Consider the following 11,618-nt stretch of genomic DNA (forward strand, 5'->3'; position numbering starts at 1 on the left):
TTGTTTGGCTAAATGGCAGGCAGACTTCCTCCTATTCTTTCTGAACTTAGTTTTCCTGCCTCCAGCGGAGCTTTTTCCTTTCCTGGGCTATAAATAGGCTGGTCGCAAGAGTACAGAGGAAAGAAGAAGGCAGGAAATGCATTTGATTTCAAAAAGCAGTCTTAGGTGTGTGTGTGTTTCAAATGAACACCAATAAACAAGTTAAGGAAAATTCAACTTTGGTGTGTGTACCATTGCCAACATTTTCTTTAATTTCCTGTAACCTCGGTTTGGCTATATGTTGTCATTTCCCATAAGCAAAGCTTGGGTTTGGAGATGTCTCATTTTGTATATAAACCATAAACAAACCTACATCTAAGCCTTCATTTTTCAAAGGACTGCCATAAGAATCAAATTTCCAGGGGGAAATGAGGAAGGGGGTGGACAAGGGGGGTTACCATAATTGTTTCTTTTCATTCAAAAGGAGGTGAAGCAGTACTTTTCAAGGCAAGATTCAACAAAAGGAAAATGTCAGGTGAACAAGAAAAGCAGATATTTTTGCTTGAAAGAATGTATAATGTTGAATTTATAAACCGTCTATCATTTATCAACCAGCCATTTGTACTAAATTAATAGATTGTCCATAGTCTTACTACTCAAAGTTGTTTAACTTTTCTCATAATTATATGCAACAACAACAACAAAAAATAAAAGCTAGGTGTCATTTTTTACATGTCAGATTGATCAGAATTTCAGATTTTTGTGATACCATTGAAGTATGGTGAAATCAGCATCCATAGAATAGTAGATGGAAGTGTGAACTGGCATAAACTGTTGATACAGGGCACTTCTTGACTTCTTTCAAAATGTTAAGTGAACATTCTCTAACAAGATACTTAAATATGGTTGATTCTGCAAAGTGGGAGTGGAGATCTGGAATGGGGGACAGTTTCGTTTCTGATATACGTATTTTGTGCTTTTTTATCTTTTATACTGTGTATGCCATGCTTTAAAAACTTATTAATTTTAAAGATAGAATTTTAAAAACTTATTACTTAGAGTCCTTCATAGGATTCCATTAGTTATCTGTTTATTTTCTATCATCTACCTGTTGATCACTCTACACTTAACTGTCTCAACCAGCTTCTCTTTACACTGAGGTAACACTTTGAGAAGCAATACTGGGATATTTAGAGAATCTCTGGACAGGAGGGGCTACTCAGGGCGCCGTCCACAGACCAATAGCATCAGTAGCACTTTGATCAGCATCTCCAGGTTAGGGGCCCAGGAATCTGTATTTTCACTCCAGGTGGTTCTGATACTCATTAAAGTATGAGAAGCACCGGTCTATCGGATTCTTTTGTTTCTTTGTTTATTAATATTCAACCCTCTAAAAAGAGTCTGAGCATACAGCAAGGTGACTAGAGTTAATAATACTATATTGCATATTTGAAAGTTGTTGAGTAAGTAAATCTCAAAAGGTCTCATCACCAGAAAGAAAAATTTGTATAACTATGAATGATGGCAGGTGTTAACTAGATTCATTGTGTTGATTTCACAATATGTACAAATATCAAATAATTATGTTGGACACCTGAAACTAATATAATGTTATATGTCAATTATACCTCAAATAAATAAACAATTAAAAATTTGAGACACTGATTTTATTTTATGCAAGAATAAGGATATTTTTAAAACACTTTTGTTTGTATATATATTTTTTACTGAAGTATAGTCAGTTTACAATGTTGTGTCAATTTCTGGTGTACAGCACAATGCTTCAGTCATACATGAACATATATATATTCATTTTCATATTCTTTTTCACCTTAAGTTACTACAAGATATTGAATATAGTTCCCTGTGCTATACAGTATAATCTTGTTGTTAAACACTTTTAATGCCACTGACTACTATTTAGAAGGCTAGAGGAGTTCTTACACATAAAAGTTAAAAAGCCACACTAACTTCCCAATTACTTTGGAGGAGCTACCAAAGTAACTGCAAGGCAAAAGCAGTAGAAAGAGCAAATGATGGAGAGACGAAAGCACTCTCTCATTTGGGGGTAGTCATGATAAAAAACATACATTCAAAGCAGGCTTTACTAACAGCTATGTTGGAAAATTATAAGTTGCCTGAAATAAGACAAAACCAAAGAAAATATGAAGAAATTTAAGTCTCTAAACAGAAACAAAATGTTCCACTCCCCATTTTTGTTTAATGATTTGATTTCAGTTTTCTGGCCCAGCACCTCTTGTCCATTCACAGCCTTAAGGCAAAGCCCTGCAGATGAGAAACAATGAGTTGAACAATGAGCTCAGCCAGAGCTGGTGAGGGAAAAGCGGGAGTGTCTGCCTCCTCCAGCACAGATGGGGAGGAAAAGAGTCCTTTAGAAAAACAAAAAGAGAGAGAAAAAGGAGTGAATGACCTCGTTGTAACAGCAGAAAGGAAGAAGGAAGTCCATGGTGGTCAGGCTGTAACAGCTGCAGTGTATTCAGGTGGCTACAAGGTACACGAGTTGACTTTGGCAAGAAAATGACTGGCAATCAGGTAGTATGTTTCTAGGAGCAAACCATCCTCCCACATGAGAAGAATGAGCTCTTCTGAGAAACTCCAGGTCCACTTACCAGGCTTTCATTGTTCTCTGAAAACTTTCCTTCTCTTTTTGTGGGGAATTATTTTACTTCTCAAAAAGAGCAACTTCACGCCCTCCCGACATAGCCCGTCTCTAGAACTGAAGCTTTAAAACATTTTTGGAAACAGAAAGGCTCTGTACTCTTAATCTAAAATTAACGATAGACTCTCTTAAAAGGCATTAGGGGGAAAAAGTCAAAGGCCTCACCAGGAAAGGTATGTGCAAATTTCTTCAGCTATTTTGGTTCTGCAAGTGGAGGAAAACACATTTTTTATTTCAGTCACCTACAAAGAATTTCAATGAATACAGTATAAAGGAAACCCAAGCAAAAGTCCTCAAGGAAAATGCAAAAAAGTCTGTGTATTATTTCTCAAATGACCCCGATGCACAGCATGTATCTGAGCCTGTATGCCTTGTAAGGATTTTAAATAATAACCTTTGTTCACAAAGTGCAGAAGTTCTAGGTGTTACCAAAGTGTGGGGAAACTGTGTTCCTTTGACTTGAATGGTTGTATCATACTAATAAACATAAATCAGACCTGTTGGAATGTCTAATCCAAAGGACACAGGTAAAGGATGGGTCTCTAAATTTTAGCAGCAACATTGAAAAGATGGTTGCAAGTTAGGAAGGAATTCCACGTTGTAAGATAAAATATAAAAGTTAACAACTCTTTAAAGGAACTAGAAGACTTAGTGGGGTAAGAGTGAAACTTCTCCATTAATTTTAGTGAAATCACATTGTGTTCATCAGTAGCTTATTTGTACTTGGCCTAACTGTCAGTAAACAAGAAAAAGTTACTTTGCAGAATTGCAATAATCTTGGCACAGATGAAACAGTTCACCATATCTCCCAGCAGAAGCCCAGCCTTGGTTAAAATTCAGTGGGAAAATCAAAACCAGACTGCCCTCCCTGGATTTGGCTATGGCCTTGATTGGTATTCTGTCACTTTGTCATGTACCTAAAATAAAATAGTGCTAGTTTCCAGGTAATGATGATTAAAAAAAATAATAATCTTGAGATTCTCTAGTAATAAATGCCTAGAGTTTATCAGTTTCGTCAAGACTAAAATCTGATGTCATAATAACTGACGGAAATTCTAATTGATGTTGTGGTAAAAGTTTTTCTATTAATTTTGAAACATAGACACTTTTCATTGTTTTTGTCAGTTGTGTGTTCTTTTGGGGAAAAACCTTTGGACTCAACCTAAAGTGGTTCATGAAGCTAATCACTGATGGAGGCAGGAAGAAGCAAAACCATCACTGGGAGGAAAATATGCAGAAAAAACAGATCATTATAGGGACCATTCAAGGCACACTTCTGAAGACAGGAAGATTGCCATGGGCTCCAAGAGCACTGGTGTCCAAACAGTACCTTATTTTTGTGCAGCATTTGGAAAGAGGAAGAGAAGGAAGTAGGAAAGAAAACATGGCAGTGAAATTGACTAACCTATCAAAGACTGAAATGTGTTGCTTTGGCAGACACTCTGTTCTGGTTGAGGCCAAGTGGTAGGCTGGTTGCTAATTTAATAGTTCATACAGTTTCCTTGCTTGCACAGTAGATTAGTTTGAATTCATAATAGAGTCAATACACTCTGTAATCCCCAGAAACATATGATTATACAATTAATGAAAAAAATATAAACTGAGTTTATATTGATGTTGTCAAGGTGAACACAATCACAAGCTTTAGAATTCTTACATAAAGTTTGGGGTGCAAATTCATCCCAATTAGATGCAGCAAGTTAAAATAACTGAGTCTTCTGGTTGTATCCAATATGACCAAAATACTCTCTCCCTTGCTGGCTTGAAGAACCAACTGCCATGGCGTGAGCTGCCTCTGGAGAGCACATGGCAGGGTACTGAGGGCAGCCTCCTTCCAACAGCAAGCAAGAAACTGACGCCTTCAAGCCGTCAGCCTGCAAAGAACTGGATGCTGCCAACAACACATGAGCTGGAAGCAACTCCTTCCCCAGTAAAGCCTCAGATGAGATGAAAGCCCCAGCTGATAACTTGATTGCATCTTTGTAAGACTCTGAATCAGTGGATCCAGCTAAGCTGTGTCTGGCCAGGCAGGCTATAGGAGAGTCTCCTATCATGATGGTTAACAGCTATGTGTAAGGTCATCATATACACATAACCATGTATATCCTGTCACCTTTGCTGCATTCTGTTAGTTAGAAGCAAATTGTAGGTCCTGCCCATTCTCAGGGGAGGGGGACAGAAGGGTGTGAATACCAAGAGGCAGGGGATCATGGGGGCCACCCTAGGGTCTATCTGTGACAATGGGTAACCAACCTAGAAGGAAGAAACAAGTACCCATAATACCAGGTGGATTTCTAAAGGATGGCTAGGACAGTGTTATCCACAAGCAGAATAGACAAAACAACTTCTTAAATTTTCCTCCTTCAAAGCAGTGGGAAGTGTACTGCCTTTCAAGGGAGAAGTAAGTCATCTTTCTACCATCATACACTCTTGGGCAACTCAGTGACCTCAAAGCGCTCATGCTCCATCTCTGAGGTCCTTTCAGTTCTAAGCTTCTGTGACTTTGGACCTGCCTTTTCAAGGCTCTCAAGACATTTTGGAGTGCCACAAATCCTGGTTGTATTCTTGCAACTACAACTCATTTGCTGACTATTGTGTTACTTTTGACACCTTAATACAGGTGGAAAGAGAAAATATATAATAGATTAGTCCCTTAGAAAAGTTAAAAGCCAGATCATTTGGGTGTTATTATTTGATCCAATTTTTTATTTTCCATTTGAATGTTCATATTTCTAAAGCATGATGTCATTCTAAAAATACATGGAGATAAAACTATTATGCAATTTACTTTATACAGTCAAATTTGGGGCTAAAAACTGTTCTCTGTGGGGAACAAGTTACATTTCACATTACACCCAAGTAATATTGAGTGTATCAAGAAATTACTTTGGTAGTATAAATTCATAGAATCTTAGGGTTAGATAGAGCCATCATAGACATTTATCTAACCATCCATCTAATGGGCAAAAATCCTCCAGAACACGAAGAACAAATTGCCTTATTAATTTCTAAGTAAAAAGACTGTCATTGCATATTTTTGTGATATCGTAAATGTAAATGACTATTAAAAATAAAATTATGAATTTAATATGAATCAGGCAACTCCAAATTTCTTTGCTCACTAGATAAATGAAACTTTCCTTCTCTTCACACAATAAATTAAATTCTAAAGTATATGGAATTTTAAAAATATATTCACAGTTATTCTTTTGTGGACAGACTACACAATGAAATACATCATAAATGTCTTCTAACACTTCATTGAGAAAAAACTGTAAGTTGTAAATCAGATTGAAATTAGGAATGCTTCATTTCCATTTAGAGGCTGAAGAGGGATAAAAAGTTCAAAAAGGAAATGTTTTTTTATAGCTATATGAGATCAGAGACTCTGAGAGTCTGGGTTTCAAAACACTAAACACTAAAGCCATATTTTTGGAGCTAGCCTCACATTATAGCTCCTTATTATATGGCTTGCTCAAATACATATTAATGCACAATTAATTCTGAAAGAAACCACATGCTACAGATTGTATTTTATTAGGACAAGTCCAGCCAAATACTTTTTTTAACTCTATTTTTTTCAACCACATGTAAGTCCCTACTAAGTACAAAGCTTTGAGATTGAGCCTCTAGAAGGAAAAATAAAATTAAACACTTGGTCCTTGCCTGAGAAGCAGCATACCTTCTAAAGCAGAATTTCTCAAATTGTGGTACAATGACAGCCTGTATCAGCATGATGCAGGGTTTATTTAACATGCAGATTTCTGGGCCTCAGACTCAGAGGATTTCTAATTCAGTAGATCTAGGGTTAGCCTTGGAATATGCATATATAATAAGCCTGTGATTGTTATTGCACACTGAAGTTTGAGAACCATTGATCCAGGGATCAAAACATACGTTCTTTTTTTTTTTTCTTTTCCTTAGGGGAAAGCGCGAACACAATCCCCTACTACCACAAATTACGCAGACAAGTTTCCCACATTTGGGGAAATCGCAGGAGTCAGCACATCCAGAGTACAATGGATGAGCCTTACCCTGGGAAAACCACCTTCATGATCATGATATTTCCCCTGCCAGGTAAGTATAAAACATACATTCTTAACTCATACAAGAGAGTGACTCAAGGGAACAAGTTATGCAAGTATTGAGTGAATTCTGATTATAGCTGTAGCCAACACCAAGGAATACCTTAGAGTGTAAACTTCTTTTACAGCATTTTCTAATTAGTGCCTATTGGTAGCAAATTTAATTTGTGTTTCTTAGAAAAAATCTGGATGGAGGGACCATTTGTCTTTTTCTGGGTGCTAAATTTTTTTTTTTGGCATTTTTTTTTTCCTGGTGAAAAACACCTAACATAAAATTTACAATCTTAACAATTTTTAAGTGCACAGTTTGGAAGTGTTAAGTATATTCACATTGTTGTGAAACAGATCTCCGGAACTTTTGTATTTGCAAAATTGAAACTCTGTACCCTTAAGACAACAACTCCTTCTTCCCACCCTCCTAAAGCCCCTGGTAACTGCCATGCTACTTTCTGTTTCTATGATGAAGGGACCATTTTTAAAACTTGATCTAATGACAAAGTGTCAAGTCTGAGAACAAAAAGAGCAAGGAGAGCTGAGTCCAAACATCAAAATCAGGGGTTAGATTTAAGAAATGAGATCATAAAGCAGAAAGAAGGAGCAAAGCAAAGACAGATGGATGTAGAAGCAGAGGCGCTTCAGGATGGAGCTGGTACAATCTGGCCATCTGGCGGTGGGTGTTGGGTGCCAGGGAGATGTGCTCTCTGAAGTCAGATATGAACTATCAGCCACTGTCAGATACCAGATAATCCTCCTCCATCTCTGATGAACAAATGACTATGACGAAAGTAGATGAGAAGAAGTTTAGAGGATGAAGACTGGGGATTATAAAGGATATTTACTACCTCCAAAATTTGCTGCAGACTTGGGAGATGGGCAAATCTGTGTTAAAACCCACTGTGATAGTTTACTAGGACTGGTGTGGTTCAGGCGGGCCTTGAGACATTGTGAGGCTCTGCATTCTGGGCACAGATATCATTACAATTAAGTGTCAAAGGCACCATGCCAGATGCAGAGCCTTCAGAATTCCATACTGAAGGGCCATGGTTAATGCTTTGAATAGGCCGTGATCTTCCAACAGGGTTGGGGAGATAGCCTGAGGGAAGTCAAGAACTTCCCTATATGAATGTGGTCCCCAAGGCATTAAACTAATCAACCTGGAGGCCTAGACTTGCCTCCTACTGTGTATGCTGGGGAGGCTCTGAAGCTCATCCAAGCTCTAGGACAGGAAGCAGGGAAAAGTAGAAAGAGCCTGCACTTTGGAGCCAGACACACCTAACTTCAAATTCTACTGCTGCTTATCATCTGGATGACCTTTAAACCATCCAGATATCAATTTCCCTATCTATACCTCAAATTCTAACAATAACTACCTAGTGGACAAGAACACGGGTCAAATGCTGTGTAATGTGAAGATGCTCTCCTGGTGCAGAGGCACAACTTCTCTCGATGAAAGCATCCTGGTAAGAATTGAATGTGATTAAGTGTATGTGTGTGTGTGTGTATATATATATTTTATATATATATATATATTATATATATATGTATTTATTATATATATATAGTAAATGCCATAAAAATACATTTTTGTCATCGTGCACACTCTTCCCCAATAAATTAAGTTGACAATGTAATAACCAAATATATGGATGATTATAAACATTATTCATTTTATAGATACATTAAAAAAAAGAATTCGATGTGGTAAATTTCCTGAGGTTGAGAATGAACAAAGCGGGCAGGGAGGTATATGGAAGCCTGAGAGGTCTGTGGCTTGCGCCGCTAGGTTATTGGGCTCCCTAAGTTATGACCTCATTTTCAAAACAGCATGGTGGCCCAAGTCATGGCACCAAGGGTAAGTGTCTTAAGTGGGCCATTATCTCCATGACATTCGTTAGCCTTCACACCCAGAGTCATCCCAAATAAGCATACAATATAAGTAAAACTAGAATTCTTGTTCTGCAAAAGCAGCTTAATGACAAACTCCCTAGCTCCGCCTCCCAATTCAACAGCTACTCCCAAGCCACACGTGGAAAATTTGATGCTTTTAGGTGCCTCTGATTCTACCATGACTTGAACCTGGAGGTGGGCACTGATTGCTCTGACCTCTGTGAATAGGACCTGACCAGTCTTATTTTCCCAGCAGCGGATGTGTGCTGCTGCAGTCCCCATATAGGATGTGGCATGTTGCAGCACAATGGATGGACAGATATGTGCCCACCTGGAGGTGGCAGCAGAGAGTGGTGACTGTAACCAGCTGCTATGGCTTACAGTCTGCTCCTGGAGCTGTGTAGGCTCAACAAGGAAACCAGCTTTTCAAATAGCAATCCCCGTTCGTCTAGATTTGGACTTGGTGAGTTCCAAGAGCAGCTTGCAAAATGATGCCTAATGTATATTGTATATGGTCATAGAGTCAGACACATCTGGGAAAAAAAAACCTTTTTTGCCTTGTGGCTCTTTGTGTCTACTGCGAGGACCAGAACTGTCTTGAGACCAAAGTTGTGAGAGCACTTACTCAGTGTGTCCTCAGAATTACTGCCTGAACGTTGCAGAGTACTAATCCCAGTGGTCTTCAAGGCTGGTCCATCTCATGGCGTCTCAACACCTCCACGTAGATGATCCTGGGCATCTCAAACTCATCATGTTTAAGACTGGATTCTATCTCCTTCAGTTTTCCCTGTGGAAAGTAGGTAAGAAGCACTAACTTTTTTCAATGTAGCCACTAAAACCAGGAATATTGTGTCATCCCAGAATCTTCCCTTCTTCCTTCTCTCTTATGGGCTTCAAACTGTTTGGATAATTTATGTGGCGTATCAGTGAAAAAAGATGGAGTTTTATTGCCTAATTGGGAACAAAAATCAGTAAAAAGTAAATCTGGGAAAGACTTTTAATTCAGATGTCTCTCTTATAAGGGAATCCTGAGCATTGAGAAAATGAGAGTGGGGCTGGTAATTAGGATCATGGGGAGAGAATTCTGAAGAGCTCTATCTCTGATCTGCAGGAGAAGTTTGTGAACAAAGATGCTAAGAGTTGTTTGACTCCTGTTGCCTTATTCTGAAATGCAGAAGTCCTTGGGCAGGAAACCTTGTGGAGGGTATAGACTAAACCATCCTGTCATTGTCAGCCCCACAAGTGGCTGAGCAGCTGGAGCAGAAGGAATTTGTTTTATTGTATTGTTTTGTTTTTGTCTTAAAGAGATATCCTTCTTAATATTTATAGTAAAGTCTGGAATAAAGATGCTTAAAGTATGCAAACTTGAAAGAAGATGGCAACTATACTAGATTCTCAGAATCAATCTCAAAAGAGTTTGACAGGCTAGAGTAAAGGGACAAATGACGGAGAGTGAAATTAATAGGAGCAAAGGTAAAACTGCACTGAGGCCAAAAAAAAAAACAAAAAAAAAAAACCGCTTTTTACAAGTTCAAAATGGGGAGACTTGGCTTAAGAGCCCATAATTTTCAAACTTGTTATTAATGTTACATTAGTCAAGGTACGCTAATTGCTATAATTACAATTTCCAAGCCTCAGTGGTTTTAAGATATCCTAGGGAGAAAAAAGTGCCAAGAGGACGGATAGTCCTGGCTCAATCAGTTGATTGCTTCTAGCAAGTCTTCAGACATTCCACTAACGTTTGCCCAGAAAGGGGATTTTCAGATAATATCTCATTTTAACCAAGTTAACAGTCATATCGAAAATATGACTTACAAAGATTTCTGCCAAATAGTAGCAGGTGAAAGAGACAACAGCAAAATGAACCTAAAGAAAATGGTAGAGCAAACCTTTCTACTCTTGAGTGCAAATCAGCCACATTATAGTAAAAAGAAGGAGGAGGAAGGGGGAAGAGGGGAGGAGGAGGAGGAGGAAATTAAAACAGCAAGAAGTAGTTTCTCCAAATCAAAAATTACCGAGAAGGCCATTTAAAATATGGATTTACATCCACTTACATTAGTGGACTTATCCACTAATGATAAAATTCTCTTTAGTTGGCTAATTCTCTTTAGTTTTGAGATATTAACTAGTAATAAGAATTCTGGTGATTAGCACTACATTTAAAAGCTAAGCACCCAGAAGAGGAAGACAAATTTCAGCAGTTTTTCAGAGATATTTAAAGTTATGTGGAACAAATCCAGTTCTTGACAAATCTCATGAAACCTACTGATAATTGCTTAGAAGCCTCTTTTGAGGTTTTTATACTTTATAATGAAGGATCAAAAGTCACAAACCATTAGGGTCTCTACTTCATCCTGTCTCAGTAAAAAAAGGTTGAAATAATTATATAACAAAAGACTGACAAACTTAAAGACAATTCCTTTGTCAGCACATTTTTGGGGAAGCCACATAAAAAAACACTGCTAAAGAGATGAAGAAACAAATATTAGAACAGATTACTCAGTATTGGCCATGCATTTGGGTGAAAGAACAAATGTTTGTAACATGTCTCCATTTATGGTACTTGTTAGATGTATGGTACTATGTCAAGAATTACATTCCCAAAGAACTGGGTTTTAGGGAGGGCGATTGAGGCATTTAAAAAATTTTTACTGAAAAATCCTACTGAAGAATATCCCAATGATAAATGATTTTGTAAATGAAAACAGTATTTTATGGTAAACTTGTTGAAGTGTAACCACTGAATTCAGAAGAATAAAAGATATTCCTGCAGAGGAATAAGAGGAAGGATTTCAGGAAAACTTGACAGGAATGTTCATCTCTGTGGTGTTCATCCAGTGTTTCATTCTTTGGGAAGCTAATGCAGTGAAGAAATTGGGCTTTAAGTGCACATGATACTACCTACTGTCACTGATGTGGTTAGTTTTAATGAAAACCTTTAATAAAGTAGAACTTCACAAGATTGTAAGGAGATAGAGAGTCTGTTG

The 11,618-nt window shown here is 37.8% G+C and overlaps 1 non-coding gene across 1 annotated transcript; it reads right to left on the reverse strand.

Moving 5' to 3' along the window:
• Positions 1-6,580: 6,580 nt before the first annotated feature.
• Positions 6,581-6,744, reverse strand: LOC116157593 (U1 spliceosomal RNA). Its single transcript, XR_004141719.1, has one exon. It is a non-coding gene; the product is annotated as a U1 spliceosomal RNA (small nuclear RNA).
• Positions 6,745-11,618: the final 4,874 nt, after the last annotated feature.

The sequence above is a fragment of the Camelus dromedarius genome, chromosome 15 (genome assembly GCF_036321535.1).
Source record: "Camelus dromedarius isolate mCamDro1 chromosome 15, mCamDro1.pat, whole genome shotgun sequence".
NCBI lineage: Eukaryota > Metazoa > Chordata > Mammalia > Artiodactyla > Camelidae > Camelus > Camelus dromedarius.